We start from the raw sequence: 25,714 nt of genomic DNA on the forward strand, positions 1-25,714 counted from the left end.
GTTTTTCCTGCTACTTCTTTCTCAAGGCTCTGGGACTACCCTATACAACCAGCCCAGTTTGAGCCCACTGTTTGCTCAGAAGCCTGGAGAACTCAGGACAAAGAAGGGCTTTGCATTAGGAAGTTAAGAGAAGCACTTAGGCTCATGGTGCTGGGGATGCACTAAGGACTTCCCACCCCCAAGAAACCAGCTGAAATCAGTACAGTTGCCACTTCAACCTTCGGTGGTCCAGGTTTGCACTACAGACCCAGCAATGAGGCTTCCAAATAGTTACTTTTGGTCTCAACTTCAAAGAAAATACTCAGGTCATCTCAAGGAAGACCCCCTTTTTGAGAGACATGAGTGAGAGAAAATGTCAGCCTCTGAGAAAGGAAGAAATGATCATTTGGGTCAGTGGATACTAAGTGTCAGACCAGAGAGACTGGCAAATGTCAGAGTTTATGAGTCCGATGATAAATAATGGAGCATAGCTTCCTGAGATTCAAACTTAATAAAAGGTCAAGAAGAGTGAAAACAGAAACTGCTGTTTTTCACACCAGAGTAAGAACTCCAAAATATCTCCCTGCTTTCTCTGGCTTCCCTGAAGTCGAAGGATTTGATATGACAAGTTCTACTGGCAGATGGATACCCTCCCTTTAAAGTGATTTGCTTTGGATCTAGGAAAAATACCTAATGATCGGCAAACCCCCTGAATCTCTTCAAAGTATAAGGAGTAATCAACGAATTAATGTAAATAAGTATTCCCTTTTAGAACTGTTCCTTCCTTTCTGCTTCTAAAGACAGGTAATTTTGCAGTTGTCACCTATTACATTGAAAATGCCATCTCGAGTGGCCGGCACAAAAATCTAAGACCCAAATAACATAAAACATCATCATATATGACAGGGACCTTTTTTAAATCATACACTGTGAAAATGAACTCCAAAATCATTCAGGATACACAGAGTACATTTTTTCCTGAGTTATGTATCAAACATGGTCTTAGGAAGATTATTTTTAGTTCTAGTTAAAAGCTTCAAGAAGCCAAGTTTTTTCTTTTCCTTTTTTTCTTGGCTAGGATTGCCATAGCTTTTATATGGTTTCTTACAAGTGTACGTGTGTGCTTTTCATAAAGAGATATTTAAACTTACACACACAGATACATAACACACGATTTTCCAGCTCCATTCTCCCCCCATCAAGAGTAATGGAATCTAAGCTTTTTATTTGGTTAAGAGACCTCCAGCTGTGTTAAGAATACATCTGCAGTTAAATACCATTTTCAACTAGTGAAAGAAAATAGCTGTGGGAAAGAGGAGACTTCTGAGACTGGAATTCATTAACACGTTGGACAATAGTATTTTTCCTTTATTTAGAAAGCTGCTCTAACTCCTCCCAAGATAAAAACAATGACCAAATATAGGCCAACTGCTCACTCTGTCTCTTTGGTTCTGTGCACCAACTAGATTTTTCATCTCTTGTTTACCTTTGGCATCTCTCTTCTTTTATCTCTTATCAAACAATACCATTCACAATACTACTTTTTATTGATACAGCATGCAGGCTCATCAAAAACACATATGCAGTACAGTAAGCCTAAATCCTTCCTCCTTCCTATTAAAGTACAGTGTTGTTAAAAGTTCCTCTCTTTTTCACATGGCCATTACTTCAGAAGGGGTGGTCCTAGGAGGTGGGTCCTTATTGGGCCAAGTTAAATAAGGTACAGGTATGTGACATTCTTCTGGCCAATGACATGTGAGAGAAAGTCTGCCAGGTTGTGGGGAAGGAGAAGTTGTTCATGAGAATAATTTTCTTTGTTCTCAATAAAAGCTACGCAGGAAAAGAGAATGCCTCCCTCTTTTGTATCCTGTGGGACCTGGAGTGGGTGCCTCGAGCTGCTGCAGCAGCCTTCTTGCCACCATGAGGGAAGCTAGTCTGAGGACACAGAGAGTCACCCAGAGGGGACCGAGAGCCCTGACTGTACTGTTTCTGCAGTTGCCATAGTTTTTGCTTTCTTGCCTCATGTGATAATGTATTTCCTCATTGTTTCAAATTAGCTGGGTATAGATTTCTCTCTTACTTGCAGCCAAAGGCATACTTAATTGTAAATTAAGAGAATAAGACAGAAGGAATAAAAGAACAAGTAACTTACCTAGAATCATGAATCACACTGCTAGAAAATGTCCTAAGAACATGCAGGCACTAAGGGACTACAGTTCATACACAAAAGCTGAAAACAAATGCTAAGAGAAAGACTTCCAAATATCATTGTTTTATAAATTATATGTGCATACACTTTCATAATCACATGCACAGTCTCTCTCTTACATGCAGAGCACAACCAATCTTGAAATTATGGTTAGCAAGTTCATTAACTAGAGCTCAATATATATTTCTGTCTCCTATCCCCAAAGATTGTTAGATTTTAAGAGAGAGAGATTACAGGTGTAAATCACTAAATGAATGGCATCATCAACTCAATGGACATAAGTCTGAGCAAATCCTGAGAGTTAGTGAAGGACAGGGAAGCCTGGAGTGCTGCAGTTCATGGGGTCGCAAAGAACTGGATACAAGACAGACGGAACAACAACGAACAACAAGTCACTGAAAGTGTCAGAAGGCACGTGGAAAGGCAAAAAATTTTTTAAATTAAACTACAATGGTTTTGACTCCAACAGTTCATCTTTTTTTTTTTTCTGGTTCATCTTTTAGTAAAATCAAGTGACCAGCCACCAGAGTCTAAGTGTATAAATAAGACAGTGATCTATCATTCATTGTTAATGCTTCTTTTCTCCTTTGAGGCTGAGTCACTGACTCCTGGATGTTAGAGATGTGGGAGCTTCAGCTGGAAAGAGGCACCATGCAAAAGAGGACCCAGAGCTGGTTCTCCCCAAGGAGATGTCTGCACTACTATACATGCTGTAGAATGACACATGAAAGAGACAGACCCCATACAAGTGGGACTCAGCACAGAATTCACTCTGGATGATAAACCTTTAAGTTCTATAAAAGTGAATTAAGAGTTCATTTTTAGTGGCCACCCATCATTAAGAGTCTCCAGCACAGAGGGCAAATCCTCCCATCCAGGTATCTGACTTTCATGTCCTTTGTGAGCCTTTCCCCAGAGGCTCCTAAGGCCATGTCTCAATAGATCTGTTATGGTATGTAGACGAAGCATTCTGAGAGAGATGTAAATAAGCTCTAATGAAGTCACAGCCCTCAGCATCAGATCTGGGGCCAAGTCACTTCTAAACAGTAATATCTGTTGGAGGACTCTCTTTCTGTGCTGGCTAGTTTCTGTGTAGAGGGTCCTTCATTAGAGGCTTCTCACTCACTCCCCCGCCCCTGACCAGGGATGGGGAGTGAGTCTTGATTGGTTTATTTGAGAACAGAAACAGCGCCTGCCTGCTTCACTCGGCCCCATCATCTCTGCTTACCCTTTTAGGAACTAGCTGACCACTGGTAACTCCTTGTCCAGTCTCTTGTCAAAGCTGAAAACACTAGCGCATGACAGCCCACAGCCACAGGCCATGGCTTCCCAGAGCCACCTGTGCCTGCCTGGGTGGACGAGTCCATCCGATCCTGAACTGGGCAATCAACCCTCCCACCTGTGGTAGGAGCCACATTTCCCAGTATCATCTTGATCAGTGTAACAAAAAGCAGTCTTCAAGTCAATCAGAACATGGGTGAGGAAGCTAGTGGCTATTTACAGAGCTCATTCAAACCCAACATTTTCCAAAACCAGAGCAGCTTCCCCACCCTTGACTGTGTCCAGTGCTTAATGGCATTTGAAGGATGTGATGGCCCATATCCTAGCTCTTTGGGCTTTCTCAATACACCTGGGAGGAAGACAGAGTTTATTATCCCAAATGGACTCTGGTGTGAAAACTAAGTCCCAGAAATTTTAAGTGATGGGTCCAGAGCTCAGCACTGCACAACGTCCCCGATCAATTGCCTGTTCTGAGCTTCTGTTCTCTGAGTACACCTTTGCCTTCTCACTTCCTCCGAGGCTCCAGGAACCGTGAGCTGAGTGTTTGAGCCATGACGGGGCAGAAAGGAAACTCCCTGGATATGGTGGTCCTGCTTTTTAAAGACTGATTTAGTACACACCATTTATTCTGGTTCTGTCTAATAGAGAGCCTAATTTACTGGAAGTCCCAACTTTTAATTTTTCCTAGCCTCGGAGGCTCCGACCAGGCAAAGAAGATAATTAGGTGAATTCTTTTGTTATTTCAATGACCCTATTTTTCTTTCTGAAGCAGTATGTCTCTACCCAAACTAGAGACTCAAAGAATTCTTTAAAAGCCACTCTACACTGAGTCAGTCGAACTGAGGTAGATGAACCTAGAACCTGTTATACAAAGTGAAGTAAGTCAGAAAGAGAAAAGCAAATGTTGTATATTAATGTATATATTTGAAATCTAGAAAAATGGCACTGATGAACCTAATTCAGGGAAGGAATGGAGACACAGATACAGAGGACGGACTTGTGGACACTGCGGGGGAAGGAGAGGGTGGGACGTACTGAGAGAGTGGCACTGATATATGTGCACTACCACGTGTTATATAGATAGCTAGTGGGAAGCTGCTGTGTAACACAGGGAATTCAGCCTGCTGCTCTCTGATAACTTAGAGGGGACGGGGGGAGGCTCAAGAGGGAAGGCATATATGTATACTCCTGGCCGATTCACATCATTGTATGGCATAAACCAACACAACATTGTGAAACAGTTATACTCCAATTTAAAAAGCCGCCACTCCACAAACTAATAAACTAAGCAATTAGAAAGCGCTTCACAAAGGCGGGTGTGTCATCAGACCCACTGATTCTCAGTGTCCACACTCCAAAGTGGGAAGTTGTCTCCTTACAGGTGCAGCATCAAGGCAGATAATTAAGACACACATTAACAAAGCTGTAGTATTCTGAAGGGAAGAAAAGTCCTTGATTATTATGATGTGAAATCAGACCCTGAGCTGTCAGCTGCCCTCAGAAACCTCCCTCCTCCCCTGTGCCCCGGGCCACGTGGATTATATTTACACTGTGTGGTAAAACCTGGACTCGCTGAAGCAGTCAGCTGACACGTGTTCAGCTGACCCAAGGCCTGAGCAGGAAACGCAAGTGCTGTTATCTTTCCTCACGTGACCCAGGACAATTTCTTGCCCTAACTGGTCATGCACAGAGAACACCAGTGACTCGTGGAGGACCTCAGACCTCCTGCCTGGAGCACAACTTCCCAACATTGACCACAGAAGGTGGAGGTATGGACGAGCAGGAATGTATTCCCTGTGGTCCTCAAGGACCTCTTCCTTGTCAAATCTGGCATCTTCCCATGGCTTCAGCTCTTGGCACCACTGCCTTCCTCCTCCCCCTGGTTGTCTCTGTGCAAAGTCCCACCACGCTGAGGCCTCCTGCCCTCCCACCCACATTCCCCATGGCTGGCTGGGGGGATGCCAGGCTGACTCTTGTCCTTCTGTCCTCCTTCAACTGCAGCCAAGCCCCCAAGGCTTGGTTCTCGACCTCAGCCCTCTCACCTCCTCCAAGATGGGCTCGTTCTTCCTCATGGCTTCAACCATCACCTCCCAGGCTGGGAACACCATCTTCTCCCCACTTCTCACCCTACTGCCTGCAGGAGAGTAACCCTCACTGTCAAACCATCACCTCATGCCATCCACAACCCAGACCAAACTTACTATTCCCATCCAAGGCTTCTAATGCATCCCCTCTCCCCAATTTTGCATGTGGTTTTGTCTTTGCTGTTCTATTTTTGTTTTCATGATACTCACAGTCAAGCAGGCTTCAACCTCTGAGAATCTACAGCATCTTGGACCTCACTGGCAATTCATCCCCAATTTCTAAAGCCAGCTAGAGGCAAGAGTCCCCTAATCTTGGCCACAGGTCCAGGCCATACAGCTGGTTTCTGCTGTGTTATCCAGCCTGGCATCCTGGGTTTCCTGGTGGGCCAGACTACCTACCCTAAACCACGTCCCACTCTTAGCTGCAGTCCTGATATGTTCCTACTTCTTATCAGGTCCCCATCCACCACAGTTGAGGGAGAAGCCTGTTCCATAGCAAACTGGAATCTCTAGATCATGTCCCATATGCCTTGAAAAATGAGGAATTCTACATCCTGACTTCAGACTATACTACAAAGCTATAATCATCAAGACAGTATGACACTGGCACAAAAACAGGAATGTAGACCAATGGAACAAGACAGAAAGTCCGGAGATAAACTCACACACTATGGGTACATTATTTTTTTACAGAGGAGGCAAGAATACACAATGGGGCAAAGATAGTCTCTTCAATGAGTAGTTCTGGGAAAACTGAAGCTCAGCTCAGTCATGTCCGACTCTTTACGACTCCATGAACCACAGCACGCCAGGCCTCCCTGTCCATCACCAACTCCTGGAATCCTCCCAAACCCATGTCCATTGAGTTGGTGATGCCATCCAACCATCTCATCCTCTGTCATCCCCTTCTCCTTCTGCCCTCAATCTTTCCCAGCATCAGGGTCTTTTCAAATGAGTCAGCTCTTCACATCAGGTGGGCAAAGTATTGGAGTTTCAGCTTCAACATCAGTCCTTCCAATGAACACACAGGACTGATGTCCTTTAGGATGGACTGGTTGGATCTCCTTGCAGTCCAAGGGACTCTCAAGAGTCTTCCCCAACACCACAGTTCAAAACATCAATTCTTCGGCACTCAGCTTTCTTTATAGTCCAACTCTCACATCCATACATGACCACTGGAAAAACCATAGCCTTGACTAGATGGACCTTTGTTGGCAAAGTAATGTCTCTGCTCTTTAATTTGCTGTCTAGGTTGGTCATAACTTTCCTTCCAAGGAGTAAAAGTCTTTTAATTTCATAGCTGCCATCACCATCTGCAGTGATTTTGGAGCCCAGAAAAATAAAGTCAGCCACTGTTTCCACTGTTTGCCCATCTATCTGCCATGAAGTGATGGGACTGGATGCCATGATCTTAAGGGAAAACTGAAGAGCTATGTGTAAAAGAATGAAATTGGAACACTGTCTACACCATACACAAAGATAAACTCAAAATGGGTTAAAGACCTAAATGTAAGACCAGAAACTATAAAACTCCTAGAGGAGAACATAGGTAGGACACTCTATGACATAAATCACAGCAAGATCCTCTATGACCCACATCCTAGAGTAATGGAAATAAAAACAAAAATAAACAAGTGGGACCTAATTAAACTTAAAAGCTTTTGCACAGCAAAGGAAACTATAAACAAGGTAAAAAGACAACCCTCAGAATGGGAGAAAATAATAGCAAATGAAACAACTGACAAAGGATTAATTTCCAAAATATGCAGGCAGCTCATGGGCTTCCCCACTGGCTCAGTGGTAAAGAATCTGCCACATTTCAGAAGATTCAGGAGATGCAGGTTCAATCCCTGGGTGGGGAAGATCCCCTGTAGAAAGGAATGGCAACCCACTCCAGTGTTCTTGCCTGGAGAATCCCATAGACAGAGGAGCCTGGCAGGCTACAGTCCATGGGGTCACAGAGTTGGACACAACTGAAGTGACTGAAAAGCACAGGAGCACAAGCGGCTCATACGAATCAATACAGAGAAAACAACAACCCAATCAGAAAGTGGGCAAAAGACCTAAACAGACATTTCTCCAAAGAAGACATTCTGTAGCTGTTCAGTCACCCTGGCGTGTCTGACTCTTTGCGACCCCATGGGCTGCAGCACACCAGGCCTCCCTGTCCTTCACCATCTCCCGAAGTCTGCCCCAGTCATGCCCACTGCATCAGTGATGCTGTCCAGCCATCTCATCCTCTGATGCCCTCTTCTCCTTCTGCCCTCAATCTTTCCCAGCATCAGGGACTTTTCCAAAGAGTCAGCTGTTCGCATCAGATGACCAAAATACTGGAGTTTCAGCTTCAGCATCAGTCCTTCCAACTAGTATTCAAGGTTTATTTCTCTTAAGATTGACTGGGTTTGATCTCCTTCCTATCCAAGGGACTCTCAGGAGTCTTCTCCAGCACCACAGTTTGAAGGCATCAATTCTTTGGTGCTCTGCCTTCTTTATGGTCCAACTCTCACAACCATACGTAACCACTGTGAAGACCATGCCTTGACTATACAGACCTTTGTTAGCAGAGATTACTCTGCCAGAGTCTCTGCTTTTCAACACTGTCTAGGTTTGTCATAGCTTTCCTGCCAAGAAGCAATCGTCTTCTGATTTCATGGCTATAGTCACCATCCGCAGGGATATTAGAACCCAAGAAGAGGAAATCCGTCACTACTTTTACCAAAGATGGCTAATAAACACATGAAAAGTTGCTCAGCATTCCTCATTATAAGAGAAATGCAAATCAAAACTACAAAGAGATATCACCTCACATCGGTCAGAATGCCATCATCAAAAAATCTACAAACAATAAATGCTGGAGAAGGTGTGGATAAAAGGGAACCCTCTTGCACTGTGGTGGGAATGTAAATTGGTATAGCCACTATGGAAGACAACATGGAGATTCCTTAAAAAACTAGGAATAAAACCACCATATGACCCAGCAATTCCACTACTAGGCATACACCCTGAGGAAACCAAAATTGAAAAAGACACATGTATCCCAATGTTCACTGCAGCCCTATATACAATAGTATGTATTGTAGCTAGGACATGGAAGCAACCTAGATGTCCATCAACAGATGAATGGACAAAGAAGCTGTGGAATGTTACTCAACCATAAAAAGAGATGCATTTGAGTCAGTTCTCATGAGGTGGATGAACCCAGAGCGTATTATACAGAGTGAAGTAAGCCAGAGAGAGAAAAACAAATATTGTATAGTAACACATATATATGGCATCTAGAAAGACGGTACTGATAAACCTATTTGCAGGACAGCAATGGAGATACAGACATAGGACAGACTTATGGACATGGGGCAGGGGAGGAAGGCGAGGGTGAGAAGTATGGAGAGAGTAACATGGAAACATATATTACCATATGTAAAATAGATAGCTGATAAGAATTTCTTGTAGGACTCAGGGAACTCAAACTGAGGCTCTGCAACAACCTAGAGGGTGGGGTGGGGAGGGAGGTGGAAGGGAGGTTCAAGAGGGAGGGGACATAGGCGTCCCTATGGCTGATTCTTGTTGATGTTTGGCAGAAACAAACACAAGACTGTAAACCAACTATCCTTCAATTAAAAATTAAGAAATTAATAAAAATGAGGAATTCCAGCATGAAGTTTCCTTAAAAGACTAAAAATAGAATTACCATATGATCCAGCAATCCCACTCCTGGGCATATACCCAGAGAAAACCATAATCCAAAAGGATATATGTACCTGAATGTTCACAGCAGCACTGTTTACAAGAACCAGGACAAAGAACCAGCCTAAATGTCCACTGACAAAGGAATGGATAAGGAAAATGTGGTGGGTGTGTGTGTATATACACACACACACTGGAATATTATTTAGACATAAAGAATGAAAATAATATCATCTGCAGCAATATGGATGGACCTAGAGACTATCATACTAATTGAAGTAAGTCTGAGAGAAAGAAAAATATATGACATTCACATGTAGAATCTAATCTTTTAACAAATGCAACAAGTGAACTTACTTACAAAACTGAAACAAATTTATAGGGATCGAAAACAAACTATGGTTACCAAAGGGGAAACATGGAGAAGAGGGATAAATCAAGAGCTTGGGATGAACACACACTACTATATATAAGACAGATAATGACAAGAATCTACTGCATATCACAGGGAACTCTACTCAATATTCTGGGATAACCTTTATTAGAAAAGAATGAATATATACATGTGTATACACACACACACACATATATAACTGAATCACTTCACTGTACACCTGAAAAGCAACATTGCAAATCAACAAAAAAAATTAAAAATAAAAAAAATTTTAAATAAAAGTGAACTCCAGAAATCAACTTGGTTTAGGGTGAACAGCACAGCAGAGGGAAAATTAGGGTGTTGTAGTATAAAAAAAACCCCAACTTTGAGAGTGAAACAGGCCTGCACATTACAAATCCCAACAGTGCAACTGACTTCTGTGACCAGGCAGCCTTGTCCTCTAAGCCTGGTCCCTTCACTGTGAGGTGGGGGTCACACCTGGCTTTTGGAATTGTTGTGAGGAATATAGAAGATCAGAGGAACAATGACAGGAGCCCTTACTACATGCCAGATGCTCAGCCCAGGATGGGGGAAGGCATAGCAAAGCCCATAGCCTATTTCATTTCTTGAAGACCTGAAGTGTCTCTTGCTAATACACAGTCAGATGGATCACAGGGGAAAGAGACCAGATGAGACCAGCTCTTAGGGATGCAGGTAAAGAACAGCCTAGCACCATGCAAACCCCAGCTCCCACTGTGAGTCCTGGGATGGGGCCACTACAGTCGCCCACCCTACAGGGTAAGTCGCCATGCTAAATGAAGAGGAAGGAGGCCCTGCAGAGAGTCTAAGCAAGGCGGGAGGCCTGACTAACAGAAGAAGGGGCAGAGGCAACCTGGCCTCATCCTTGAGTCCTCGGGGAATGCTGTTGGTTCTCACCTGTCTGGACTGGCACTGGCCAGCTCTGGGACGTAGGGGGAGGTGACCATGCTCTTCTGATATGGAAGTCTCCTTCCAGAGGTCAGAAGCCACCATTATCTGCTGGGTTCCCAGGATCACCAGAAGGCTGCTGTTGCCTCAGCATCAGTGAGGAGGGGTGAGTTTTCCTCCCATTCACAGCACGGTACCCAATTTCCAATTCACTTAGGGCTTCCTGGTAAACTAGCCCCAGTCCCATATCCCCTAGGCCCTTGCACGTATAACCCCAGCTATTCCCCTAGCGGCATTATGTAGCACTTTAAAAAAGCACTAGACCAGACATTTGGGGACCTGAACTATTTTCCTTCCCACTAACAACCTCTGTGACTTTGAGTAGGTCACTGGCCTTCACGTTCTCATCTATAATGACATCCATGGTTGTGCAGATGATATGAGAAATAAAAGCACCCCAAGACTGGGCAGCAGTGCAGAAAGGTCCAAGATGGTCAAGCACACAGTCAATAGCCCCTTTAATGGTAGGAGATTTACAAGAAAATGGACAGAGCGTCCCAAATCTGTGGACCCCACAATGAAACACATTGGACAGGAAAGACCTGCTGGGTATACTGAGAAAAACCTTGTCCCATGCAGAAATCATGGCCAGGCTTTCAAACGTCCTGTCTGGTGTTTCCATTTATGAGACAGGCAGCTTTCGGAGCCTGGCCAAGCCAGCTGGCATGGTCCACGCGAGGCATGACCAACAGAGTGCAGGAACAGAGGGCAGTTCAGCGCAGGCCAGAGGTCTCCACTGCCATCAGTGCCGAGCCTGCCGGCAGCGACAGGCCACACACCTCTCCTCCTGTTTTCCCCTCAAAGTGTGTTTTTATAGCTGTTATCTCTATCAGCAGAGGGGAGGGAGCCGCCTGATGGTAGCCTGATACAGGGAAGGGACAGCAATCATACAGAGCTTGGAAATTACGCATGTGGCCATTTGATCCAAACTTGGCCTCAGAACACCCCACAGAAGGGGAGGGTGGGGTGGGGTGGAAAGGGAATTACAGCCTGGCTGGAGCACTGCAGAGGTGCTGCAAAGCAGAGGGCACGGGGCTGAGGGCTAAGTGAGCTCTGACTGTGAGTCACAGTGGAGCCGGGGGCCAAGCTCACGATGAGGAAGACCCAAGGTGGGCTGTGCCCCAGGGCCAACAGGACATCCCCATCTTTCTAGAAGAAAGGAAGAGTGGGTGAGAGGGTCAAGAAGAGGCCTGGTTCTTCCCAGTGATATGATCTCCATCCTTAATCCCAAAAAAGAAACTGGAGGGTATTTGTGAGAGTTCTCCTGCGGCCCAGAGATGCCCTGTGTTCTGTTCATTTCCTCTCTGCCTGGAGGCCCGTCCTTCAAGGTCGGATGAGGACACTCTCTCACCAGCTCCTGCAAGGGTAGGAACCAACCTTTTGTGGAGCAAGACCTGTTTTCTGCCAGGCGCACAGTTAGAAAACTGGGCTGACTCAACCCATCAGAATGGAGGCGGGGCGGGGGGGGCGGGAGGGCCGGCAGGATGAACCCAGCTTCTCAAGGCAGACCCAACAATCCCCTGCCTTCCTGGAAACTTCTTGGAACCCAAATCAAAGGCAGGAGGTGGAAGGAGAGGATGGGGGCGTGGGAGGAGAAGATGAAAGACAGAATAATCACAGTAAGAACCACAGAATCAACATTCATCCCTTACTCTAAGTGTATTAAGTATATGAATGTGAGTTAATACATTTAATGCCTTACAACCTGATAAGGTAGGGTCAATTATTATCCTGTTTTTATTTTTTTTATGAAGGAACTGATCCCACAGCTGATACTGTAGTTCACTTTCATGCCAGGTGTTTGAAAAATGCCCCAAGGCCTCCTAGACATGAGGTCATTATCACCCTGAGTGGCCAAGTAAAAAAGGGTGGCATGTCTGAGAAATGCCACTCCAGGAGGCAAAAGCTTTTTTTTTCTTTTCTTTTTCGGCCGTACCTTGCGGCATGCCGAACCTTAGTTTCCTGACCAGGGGTTAAACCCATGCCCTCTGCAGTGGAAGCACTAAGTCCTAACCACTAGACCACCAGGGAAGTCCCAGGAGAGCTTTAGTGAGCCTGTAGGGAAGAGAAGCTGATGCAGCTCTCGCGGCCCTGACGCTGACCCACCAGCAGAGGCCCCCAGCTCTCTGAGCAGCTGGGTCCTTGATGCCCCATTCCACATGCTCCCACCTTCCTAGGTCACTGCCTACCTGGGTGGGGGCGGGGGCGTTCTCTGAGGCTTTACCCCACAGGGCACAACCAGATTCTTGAATTCTATCCAGGGATGAAGGTTGATGGCCAGATCTAGAGCTCCTCAAAGAACTCCAGTAACGTGTTTCCCGGGTTAACAGCTAACAGGGACTTTCCTGGTGGTCCAGGGGCTAAGACTCACTGCTCCCAATGCAGGGGGCCCAGGTTTGACCCCTAGATCCCACATGCTGCAACTGAGAATTCACAAGTTGCAAATAAAGATCCCACATGCCACAGCTAAGACCCAGAGCAGCCAAATAAACAAGTAAATAAATATCTAAAAATTAAAAAAAACACAACAGTTGACAGTTACCATATTTTGAGCACCTACAGTCAGGTGGTGCTAGTGGTAAAGAAGCCACCTGCCAATGGAGGAGACAGAAGAGACTCGGGTTCAATACCTGGGTCGGGAAGATCCCCTGGAGGAGGGCACAGCAACCCACTCCAGTATTCCTGTCTGGGACATTCCATGCACAGAGGAGCCTGGTGGGCTACAGTCCATGGGGTCACAAAGAGTTGGGCAGGACTGACGTGACTTAGCATGCACTGTGTGTAAAAGACTAGTAGTAGCTGGCATTTTATATGCATTATCTCCTGAAATTCTCATCTCTTCTTGGTAAGTCATGCCTACCCTGCACACAATCCCATGACAAATGAGGTCTCTGGGTCCCCCTGTAGTGAAGGCATTCCCAAAAGTCAAACATCTGGCGAGGCCAGGAGTCAAGTCCGTCCCTGACTGACTATGCTCAAATCAACATGCATGGTCTCCATTCCTAGGTTTGCACTGTTGGAACGCCGTGGAGTTGGACCCTGCCATCCACATTGTCTTACTAAGGCCCTGACCCAGCAAGGAGCAGAGGTAACTCTCCACCATAAATGTCCTCCACTGGAGCCTACCAGGCCTCCGTCCCCCTCATCTCAGAGGGCATCCCCCCATCTCAGAGGGCATCTCCCCTCATCTCGGAGAGCATGGTAAAGAAGATGCTGGCTGCCCCTCCCACCCACCTTGCACACACAAACACAAGTGCTCTCCAGGCCTCCCCATACCCTCCAATGGAAACCAAGCAAGGTTCCTTCAAACCTAGTCCCCAGCCCAAATTCTGAACAGACAGGAAGCTTCCCATGTTCTGCTCAATTCCCCCTGCCCCTGCTGGACACAGGTCAGCCTTGTAACAGAAAAGAAAGAGTCTGAGTTTCATGAGAAAAGTTGAAAGTGAAAAAATCCACAAAGGCAATTCGTCCCTGGTTGTTTTTCCAACTAGAAGAAGAATGAGCAAAGTGACACTCAACAGCCCCTCCCGTGAGCCAGGGGGACTCAAGTCTCCCTGCTTTGTGTACCAGGCCAGGCCTGCAACTGAGGGCTCTCAGCAAGCAGCTGCCCACCCACTGATATTAGTGGAACTGGTCCTGCTAACACCCTTCTGTGGTCAGCACCCTCGGTCACACAAGGGATGCCCCTGGCAGGTGACAAGAGACGGACACACTGCATTTAACCAGCAACTCTTCCAAAAGAGCCTCAAAGCATTTCACTCATCATCCTTTAACCATGTTGCCAAGCATGGCAGAGTTAAGCCAACCCCAGTTTGCAGGTGCTAAACTCCATCTCCCCAGGTTTCAGTGAGTTGAACTGAGCCAGGCTAGAAATTCAGGACACAGCAAAGCCTGGGCCCTGAGATACACCCCTCCACACTGTATCCTACTGTCAAAAGATAAGAGATGAGAACCCCTGCAGGAGTAAGATGGCTGTTGTTTGCATCTAAGCTCCAAGGCCTCCCCAGACGGGGTTCAGACCCTGGAGCAAAGCCACCTCAACCTGCCACAAGCACAGGCTTGGTGAGAAGCAACCGCCATGTCTCTCTGGAGACTGGGGTCACTGCTCAATTTTCCCAAGCTGGATGGGTGGAAAGAGGAGTAGAAGCAGCAGCATACGTGAGGCAAGAGTGGCAGCAGAAGCTCACAGAATAGCATGAGTGAAAGGAAGTGGTGTCTTAAAGCTGGCACCTGAGCATTCATTCTCCCATTCACCGAGCACTGGCTGAGCAATCTGTGTATTAAGCTACAAGGATGAAGAAGACATAGTCCCTACAGACATTTCTCCAAAGAAGACATACAGATGACCAAACACATGAAAAGATGCTCAACATCACTAATTATTAGAGAAATGTAAATCAAAACTATAGTGAGGCATCACCTCACACCAGTCAGATGGACCATCATCAAAAAATCTACAAATGATAAATGCTGGAGAGGGTGTGGAGAAAAGGGAACCATCTTAAACTGCTGGTGGGAATGTAAACTGGTACAGCGACTATGGAGAACAGGATGGAGGTTTCTTAAAAAACTAAAAATAGAACTACCATATGATCCTGCTATCCCACTCCTGGGCATATACCAGAGAAAAGCATAATTTAAAAAAGATACACACACCCCAATGTTCACTGCAGCACTGTTTACAATAGCTAGGACATGGAAGCAACCTAAATGTCCATCAATGAAGGAATGGATAGAGAAGATATGGTACATATATACAATGGAATATTACTCAGCCATAAAAAGGAATGAAATTGTGCAATGTGCAGAGACGTGGATGGACCTCGAGTCTGCTACACAGAGTGAAGTAAGTCATAAAGAGAAAAACAAATATTATATATTAACACATATTTGTGATAATCTAGAAAAATGGTATAGATGAAATTTTTGGAAAGCAAAAATAGAGATACAGACACAGAACAAATATATGGATACCAAGGAGGAAAGGGGTGGAATGGATTGAGAGATTAGGACTGAAACATATATACTATTGATACTATGTATGAAATATGTAACTAATGAGAACCTACTACATAGCACAGGGAACTCTAAATGCTCTGTGGTGACCTAAATGGGAAGGAAATCCACAAAAGAGGGGATATATGTATACATATAATTGATTAACTTTGCTATACAGCAGAAACTAACACAGCATTGTAAAGCAACTATACTCCAATAAAACAAAAAAGACATAGTCCCTATGCTCAGAGTAGCTGGTGTCATGGAGAAGCGGAGGGTGAGGAGTGGCAGATATGGGGAGCAGAAGTAGCCAAGAATTCTAAGTGAATTACACCACACAAGGTTGAATTGTCAAGATGAGAACCCACAGCCACAAAGAAAGGTATGTTACAGAATTTACTTTTCTACCTTTGATCCGAACCTACTTTTAACTTATGGTCTTATAATGTAGATAAAAATAGATGCATGCACCTCTAAGTATGCTCTGTCCCATTGGCAAAAAAAACTAAATCCTCACTGAAAGTCAAGTAAGTCTAGCGGGGAGGGAGGGGGTGAACTGACAGGACACAGGGAAGTCTCAGGCAGTGAAGCTACTCTGAATGGTACTCTGATGGTGGATACATGCCATTATGCATCTGTACAAATGCACAGAACACACATCACCAAGGGAAAACTTTAAACTGTGGACTCCATGATCATCATGTCAGTGTAGGTTCATCAACTGCAACACAGGTAGCATCTGGAGAAGGATGTTGGTAATGGGGGGAGGCCCTGCATGCATTGAGACAGGGGGTATATGGAAAATCTATCTTCCCCCTCAATTTTGCAGTGAATCTGAGAATGCTCTAAAAAGTATTTTTTTTTTAATTCAATAAGACCACTGGATCATAATATTGACAGGTATTTTAGTCCAGCTGCTATAACAAAGTACTATAGACTGGGTGTCTTATAAAAAAAAAAAAATCAGAAATTTACTTCTCACAGTTCTAGAGGCTAAGAAGTCCAAGAACAGATATTGGCAGGTTTGGTGTCAGGTGAGTACAGCTTTTGGGTCAGTAAGCAGCCATGTCCACACATGGGGGGACAAGGGAGCTCGCTGAGGTCTTCTCTATAATCCCATTCATAAGGCTCTGGCCTCATGACCCCATCACAGCCTCCCAACTCCACCACATTGGGGGTTCCGGCTTCAACATATGAATGGTGGGGAGAGGGGACACAAGCATTCAGTCTGTGGCTGTAAGAGTTCTGGGCATCCAGCCAGCCTACCCACCCTGAGCCCTCTCTCTCCCCCGAGCCCTCTCCATGGAGCAACCACACTCCCCACTGGAAGAAGAACTGTGTGCCAAAAACGAGACATTACACAGCATGGCCAGCCATTGGAGCCTCCATGGTTACCCTCTGGGATCCAAGATTTAAAGAGACATTGGCTTGGGAGCTCAGATTCCTCAATCTGCAAGCTCCACCTTCACACACCATCCTGAAAGTTAAATTGGGCCAAAATGCGAACAGTTTGGGGAACTATAAGGCTTCTATTCACCCCCTAGCCACTTCTTAATCTGTGCCAAACTCTCTGCATACAGTGAAGGTGAAAGTGAAAGTCCCTCAGTTGTGTCCAACTCTTTGTGACCCCATGGACTATACAGTCCATGGAATTCTCCAGGCCAGAATACTGGAGTGAGTAGCCTTTCCCTTTTCCAGGGGATCTTCCCAACCCAGGGATTGAACCCAGGTCTCCCACATTGCAGGCGTATTCTTTATCAGCTGAGCCACAAGGGAAGCCCTGCTGCAGTATTCTGGCCTGGAGAATTCCATGGACTGTATAGTCCATGGGCTGCAAAGAATTGGACACAACTGAGCGACTTTCACTTTCTCTGCATACAGAGCTTATGTAAATCTTAAAACAGCGCTGCTCAAAGAGATCATCATCCCAGTTTCACAGATAAAGCAGCTGAGGTTCAGAGCGTGAACATCTCACCTACAGTCACAGAACCAGTTTGGAGCAGTACTAGGACCAGCCCCAGGGTCTGCTCCAGGCCAATACTTAAGACAGTACCCACCACTTTAAGTGTCCATAGGAGGGACTTCTCTGGTGGTCCAGTGGCTAAGACTTTGTGCTCCGAACGCAGGTTTGATCCCTGGTTAGGGAACTAGATCTCATATGCCATAACTAAGAGTTTGCATGCCACAACAAAGACCCACTATCCCCTGAGCTGCAACGAAGACCAGGTGCAGGTCTTCACCAGGTCATTTATATATATAATTTTTATATTTTAAAAAATATTTTTTAAAGTGTCCATAGGAGAGTAAGCAGCGCCCTTGACATATTTACTTGGTGCCCTAAATGACTGTAGACACCAGCACTGATGAAGTTTTTCAAGGGAAAAGACCAGACCCACCGCCTCTGCAGAGTCAGTGAGCTGATCACAATTGACAATGACAGCATGTCAAGATCATTTCCTTGGACAGGTCTCTCCAGAAAGCATTCAATTCCAGTTGTGAGGGCAACATATTTGCCATGTCAATTAGCTAAGGGGAGAAGAAATGACCTTCGCTTAAAGCTTTCGGTTAATTGGTGTTTCTCATAACACAGAATCCAATCCAAGCCCTCACAGGGCTGTTCCAATAACCCTTGTAAGTGGTTTCCTAAACTAGTAAAGACTTACTGCTGACTCCTTCTGGTTTATTAATATTCCATTGTTAACAGATACATATTAAGTTCCTATTGTTCACAAAAATTACTGGATTTAAAAGAGAGGATTCCTTTTCATTAGTAACTTATGACCTGATTTACAGACACATAAAAGCTTATAAACACATCTGGTATAAAGCAGGTTTCATCATCCTTAGGAACAACTGGACAGCGGAATGAACTATGGCCCAGACATAGGCATGGCCAATGTCTGGATGGTATCAACTGTGTGATCGGAGTGACCCAATGTAACGTCCAGAAAAGAAAAGCTACTTTCCCATTCTTCCTTGAGTGGCCTGTTCCACTCATTTTTTTTCAATTGAAATATAGTTGATTTACAACACTGTACTAGTTTCACATTTATAACATAGTGATTCAACATTTTTATAGATTATACTCCATTTAAATTATTATAAAATGTTGGCAATATTCCCTGTGCTGTACATTACATCCTTGTATCTTATTTTAACTTTGCTTTTTAAATTTATTTTTAATATTTTTATTTTTTGGCCACACCACAAGGCATCTTAGTTTCCCTACCAGGGATCAAACCCACACCCTCTGCATTGCAAGTGGGGAGTCTGGACCACCAGACTATTCCAGTTGTATCTTATTTTATACCTACTTGTTTATACCTCTTAATCACCTTCCTCTATCATGTCTTTTCCCTGTTCTCTTGACATTTTTTAGAATTACAGGATCTAAAGCTTCAAAACATAAATGTTTATGGAAAGGCAATAAGGAATGCCTCTAACCTCCTTTCCCAGTTTACCTTCAATTAGCCTCTGGAATCAGCTTCAAGTATCTAGCAGAGCCTTGGAGTGAAACAACACAGGTCAGCAAAGGACAGGTGAGGTAGAAGAAATCTCTGAGATCTGGAGTGTGGGACTCCGAGAAGGAGGTAAGGTGAAAGCTTGGGTACCAGGTAGGGAGCCAGCCTAGGCCCACAGGGAGAACTCAAAGACAAAAAGACAAGCAGCCCACAGAGACTAACCCTGGTCTTCAATGCAACCACAGCCATTTCCCAGAAAACTGAGAAACTGACCCTACTCTCTGGACACAGGATAAGGAAATGGCGGGGGGGGGCGGGGCGGGGGGGGGAGAAGGACACTCTTCTCAAAGCAAATAAATAGAAATGATTTAGAAAGCACCTACAGGGTTGCCATCTGACACTGTGCAAGAATGTCCTTCCCTTACTTTTTATGTGTGTGTATGCGTGCACGCATTGGTTTACTTCCTTTGACCTAAATTTCTGACCATTTTGCTTTAGTACAAAGCTGTGACAGAGGCGTCACACTTTTGGAACCCTATGCTAGCTTCTACTAGTATTTTAACAGTTTTATCATTGAAATCACAGCTATTATACTTAAAGTCAAAATAGTATCACTTGGCCACATGCTAAGAACTATAGCTGGGGGCAGGTATTTGTTTTCCAATAAATTTTTCCATGATGTTGCATTAAGGGGTTGATGAGATGACTTTCAGCTCCTTTCCAGCACTGACATTTCTTCTCCCCATGTCTGTGCAGAGTAGATGGACTGGCCTTGAATGTACTCCAGGGACACCAGGCCCCAGAACATGCTGGCAGCATCTGGGTTTTCCTGGGCCCCCAGGAGAAGCGGGGCTCTGCCAGGTGTCATAGCTGATTTAACTGAAAGAAAGATGAAAAGCAGCCATGGGAACTGAAGCTTGACAGCATCGCTGAGGGTCTGATGAGCGGGAACCAGAGCAGTATGGAGGACACTGGAGGAATCTCCTCTGGCCAAAGATTCCCAGGCGGTGTTTGTCCTAACCACCCAGATCTGTCCCCAGAACGCAAAACCACGGTGCATGCTGAGACAGGTGAGAGCTGAAGCTGCTGGTCAACTCCCAGGGAGGGTTGCTGCAGAATCAGAGTCTACAGGGAGGAGGGTGGATGGGGAAGGAAAAAAGGACAAAGGCAAAGATACGTTCACCCTTCCCAAGAGAAGGCTGCCTGAGCTAAGATGTCCATGGGGAGAGTTCAGATGGTGACAGATTTTTTGCTTGTAAGACGAGAAGGGGTATAAATGATCATCCTGTCTTATTTAAAAACCACAGTTTTATGGCCAGAATCTTCCAGATCTCTCCTGCCTTTGTAAAGCCTCTAAGCAACAGTCCACACCTTCAGCCTCTGTGTCCACAGGGGAACGATGAAACGTTGAGAAAGAATTTAATGCAAAAAGCAACTGCAGGAGACTTTGGGAACAGACCTCAAAACATCCATTTCCTAGCCTCCAAGACTCTCGGAATGCTTTACTTCACTGCCTCCTGGTACCAGAGCACATTTCCATAGCAACTCGCTGAGAACTGGCTGCTTCTTGGAGTCAGGGGGAGGCTGGCTTGGGGATCCTCCTCTTTGGGGGCACAGAAGCCCTTTTAATGAGAATCAGACCCCTAATTTGTTCCCCCCTCCTTTCCTTTTCAGGATGTGTGTGCTGAGACACTCTGGAATAGTTTGGGGACTAAACATTATGCAAGAAAAGAAATTAAAAATTAATAGAGAAATGTGGCCACTCAGTGAAGACTCTTCAACAAACCAGGATGAGAGGACTTCCCTGGTGGTCCAGTGACTGGGACTCCACGCTCCCGATCCGGGGTGTCAGCGTTCCCTCCCTGCTCAGGGTGCTGGATCCTACATGCCACAGCTAAGAGTTCATACGAGGCAACCAAGAGTGCAGCCAAATAAATAAAGCAAAAAATTAAAAAACTAAAGTGAGGATATTCTCCTGCTGATTTTGACTTCTTGGCAAAAGCGCGTATCTGCCATCTATGAGGCTGTCCATAGGATCAGAGCACTAACTATTCACAAAGGTCTGAGTACTAATTATTCACAAACATCTGAGTTTAATTACAGCCAAGTTCCATACCACTGTGACCATTTCCCTGATGGAGAAACTGAGTCATGGTAAGATATGTGGTTATTAATGAGATAAAAATGAGTACTCGCTTAGCATGGATCAAAATCTTACAACTATGCAGCACTATTCACAACAACCAAGCCATGAAAACAACCTAGATGTCCATTAAGAGATGAATGGATAAAGAAGATGTGGGGCATATATACAACAGAATATTATTCAACCATAAAAAAGAATGAAATGATGCTATTTCTAATAACATGGATGGACCTAGAGATTATCATACTAAGTGAAGCAAGTCAGAAAGAGAAAGACAAACACTATATGACATTACATATATGTGGAATCTAAAATATAACACAAATGGGGAATTCCCTGACAGTCCAGTCATTAGGACTCCACACTCTCACTGCTGGAAGCCTGGGTTCAATCTCTGGTTAGGGAACAAAGATTCTACAAGCTGTGAGGCATGGCCTCCAAAAATAAAGTGTGCTGTGTATGCTTAGTAGCTCACTCGTGTCTGACTCTTTGCAACCCCATGGACTGCAGCTCACCATGTTCCTCTGTCCATGGGGATTCTCCAGGCAAGAATACTGGAGTGGGTTGCCATGTCCTCCTCCAGGGGATCTTCCCAACCCAGGGATCGAACCCAGGTCTCCTGCATTGCAGGCAGATTCTTTACCATCTGAGCCACCAGGGAAGCCCAAGAATACTGGAGTGGGTAGCCTATCCCTTCCCCAGGGGAAAAATTAATTAATTAAAAATAAATTTTAAAAAATTTAAAATATGACACAAGTGAATTTATTTACAAAACAGAAACAGACTTAGAGAACAGACTTGTGGTTGCTGAGGGGCGGGGTGGAGGGATGGACTGGGAGTTTGGGATTAGCAGATGCAAACTATTATATAGAGAGTGGATAAACAACAAGGTCCTACTGTATGGCATGGAGAACTATAGTCAATATCCTGTGATAAACCATAATAGAAAAGAATATGAAAAAGAATGGGTATATATACACATATATACATAACTGAATCACTTCACTCTACAGTAGGAATTAACATGACATTGTAAATCGACTATACTTCAATAAAATTTTTAAAAACGCTACAGTCACATACTACAATATGGATGAACCTGGAAGACACTATGCTAAGTGAAATAAGGCAGTCACAGAACAAATAATGCATGATTCTATTCATTTAAGGTATCTAAAGTAGCCAAACTCATAGAAACAAAAAGCAGAATGGTGGCTGCCAGGGGCTTGATCTAGAGTTTCAGTTTGTACAAAGTGAAAAAGTTTTAGAAATCTGCTTACAACAACATGCATATAGTTAACATTTGCACTGTACACCTATTTGTTGAGGGCAGATTCCATGTTCTGTGTTTTTTAATCACAATTTAAAAAATCTATAGCTATGAGCCACTTAACAGTTTTGTCTCTGATCCATCCTAGTGCTGCTGCAAAGAGTTTGAAGACTAATCAAGGAAAATGTCTCCAGCCATAGCTGTAGTAAGAAGAAATGACAAACATGCACAAACATACGAGTGGACATTTCACCAAAGAGGCCATTTACACAGCAAACATGCAGATGAAACAATGATCAACATCAGCAGTCATTAGGGAAACACAAATTTAAACCACAGTGAAAAGGCAGCCCACAGAATGGGAGAAACAATTGGCATTTCATGTATCTAATAACAATCTAGTATCTAAAATATGTAAGGAACTGTTACAACTCAAGACTAAAAAGATACCTGAATTTAAAATTTGGCAAGAAAAAAAAAAAAAACTTGGCAAGACACCTGGATGGGAGGGGAGTTTGGGGGAGAGTGGTACATGTATATGTATGGAGGAGTCCCTCTGCTGTCCACCTGAAACTATCACAACATTGTTTATCAGCTATATTCCAATACAAAATTAAAAGTTTAATTTTAAAAAATGATAGTTAAAAAGGGGAGGCAAAAGACTTGAATAGACATTTCTGCAAAGAAGCTACACAAATGGCCAATAAGCACATAAGAAGATGCAAAAATCATCAGTCCTCAGGGAAATGAAAAATCAAAACTACAGTGTAAGGCCACTTCACTTCCAGTAGGATGGCGAGAATCAATAAGACAAACACAAGTGTCAGCAAAGATGTAGAGAAACCAGAACCCTCATACACTGCTGGTGGGAAGGTAAAATGATGCAGCTGCTTTGAAAAGCAGTTTGGCAGTTCCCCAAAAGCCTAAATGCAGAATTACCATGTGGCCTAGCGATTCAACTCCTAGGAAAATACCCCAAAGAAAACACGCATAGGCAGAAATAGTTGTACATAAATGTTGTGAGAAACATTGTTTATAACAGGCAAAAGTGGAAACAACCCAAATATCCATTAACCGATGGATAAACAAAATGCAATGTATTCATACAACAGAATGTTATTTAGCCATACAAAGGAAAGAAGTACCAATTCATATTACAACATGGATCAACCCTGGAAATACTATGCTAAGTGAAAGAAGCCAGTCACAAAGGGCCATATGTTATCATATTTCATTTATATGATGGGTCTAGACAGCAGCCCACCAGGTTCCTCTGTCTGTGAGATTTTCCAGGCAAGAGTACTGGAGTGGGGGGTGCCATTGCCTTCTCCAGGACAACAGGTGAGTGGCTGCCAAAGTTTGGGAATGGGCAACAGAGAAGGTGGCGCTGTAAGGAGTAGCACTAGAGAGCCTGGGGTAACGGGGTGGTTCTGTGTCATGACTGTGTTGGTGGTGACAGGAAGCTGCAAACACACAAGTGCGTGTGTAAGTGGCAGCACTTGAATCAGCTCTGAGCATGTTACCCATGTCATCACCCAGATTTGCTATTGCCCTAGTTACCCAAGATGCTCAGTGGGGAAGAAGGGGCAAGGGGGTGCCAAAGACTTCTCTCCATTTCTTTGCAACTGCCAATGAATCTATATTTATTCCAAAATAAGAAGTTTGTGGGTGTTTTTTAAATAACTACATAGGGTATTAGTCAGTTTAAAAGTAAACTGCTTATTTGCAAACCAGAAAAAGAGACACAGACAAGAGAACAACTGGATGGATACCAAGAGGAGAACAGGGCGGGAGGTGGGGGAGATGAACTGGGAGATTGGAATTGACACATATACACTATTGATACTATGCATAAAATAGATCACTAATGACAATGTACTGTATAACTAAGGGGATTCTGCTCAATGCTCTGTGGTGACCGAAATGGGAAGGAAATCCAAAAATAGAAGGGATGTATGTATACACATAGCTGATTCACTTTGCTGCACGTGGAAACTAACCCAATATGGTAAAGCAACTGTACTGTAATAAAAATTAACTTTAAGAAAGGCAACAGCTGTGTTTCAATAAAGCTTATAGTTCAAGGCAGAAGTAAAGAAGAAACGCTAACGCTAACCCTGACAGCTACAAACCATCACCTCTGCAACATGTCAGAGAACTTCTCCTTCTAGTGTGAACTGCACATACTTGATAACAAATCAAGAGCTTCTGGTGTGGACCCGCTAACTCACATGTCCTCACACTCACCTTCTAACCCCTCGCGTGCAGCTCTTGCTGTCCTAACACACCCTCATCCTCATCTCTGGGCTTCCCTTCATGCTCTTCCCTGTCTAAACTCATCTCTCTCCAGGTATCCAAATACTTCCCCAGCAGCTGTATCCATCTTTCCATGTGGGTTAAATGTATCTCTAACTAGATGCTCCAGTTCAGACTCTAGGTTGTCCATAATACATGAGACAATGCTGAGGATGTAGGAAGCACTCAAAAATCACTGCAGGTGGAATAAAAGGCTTCCTGCCTCAAGATCTTGAATTCTCACTCTTGTGAGCTACATGATGCAGAGTGGGTACATACAGGCATATGAAAGTCAAGACATAATGTTTCACACGTAATCACTACTGTGTATTTTTAAATACTTTTGCAGGAAATGTGGTACTTAGCCAACACCTTGGGGGTGGCCGAGGCCCTATAAGATGAGGAAAAAGACAGAAAAAGCTTTTAAAACTGGGAATAGGGACTTCCCTGGTGGTCTGGTGGTTGAGATTCCCCCTTTCAATGTAGGGGGTGCAGGTTTTATTCCTGTTCAGGGAGCTAGTATCTCACATGCCTCATGACCAATAAAGCCAGAGCATAAACAACATAAGCAACATTTGTAACAAATTCAGTAGACTTTAAAAATGGACCACATCAAAAAAAAAAATCTTAAAAAAAAAGTGGGGAAAGGTAGACTGCGATCAGGGAACAGCTGGAGGAACACAGGAAGAGCCCCACTTCCAAATGTATCCTGAACCCAACCATTCCTCTCCAGCGCCACCACAGCCCCCAGCCCCAGCCTGCATCACTCCCAGCACACCACCCCTCCATGGCTCCCCAAAGCACAAAGCTCTAAACTTCTTACGTTTGCTTAGAAACCTCTCAATGGTCCGACTCCTGCTCACCTCTACAAACTCATCTCATTTCATTCTTCCCCACCAATTATGCTCGCTTCACACCTTTCCATCCCTCAAGCATGTCAAGCA

General features: G+C 44.4%; 1 protein-coding gene and 1 long non-coding RNA gene across 2 annotated transcripts in view; one reads left to right on the plus strand and one right to left on the minus strand.

The window, feature by feature from the left end:
- Positions 1–25,714, minus strand: part of CCDC3 (coiled-coil domain containing 3) — a 95,962-nt gene that overhangs the window by 47,451 nt on the left and 22,797 nt on the right. The window lies entirely within an intron of this gene.
- On the plus strand, positions 17,948–21,015 carry LOC145531519 (uncharacterized). Its single transcript, XR_014072502.1, has 4 exons — positions 17,948–19,188; positions 19,816–20,129; positions 20,452–20,579; positions 20,734–21,015. It is a non-coding gene; the product is annotated as an uncharacterized LOC145531519 (long non-coding RNA).

Source organism: Giraffa tippelskirchi, chromosome 13 (assembly GCF_054371585.1).
Source record: "Giraffa tippelskirchi isolate mGirTip1 chromosome 13, T2T-mGirTip1v1.2.pri, whole genome shotgun sequence".
Taxonomy (NCBI): domain Eukaryota; kingdom Metazoa; phylum Chordata; class Mammalia; order Artiodactyla; family Giraffidae; genus Giraffa; species Giraffa tippelskirchi.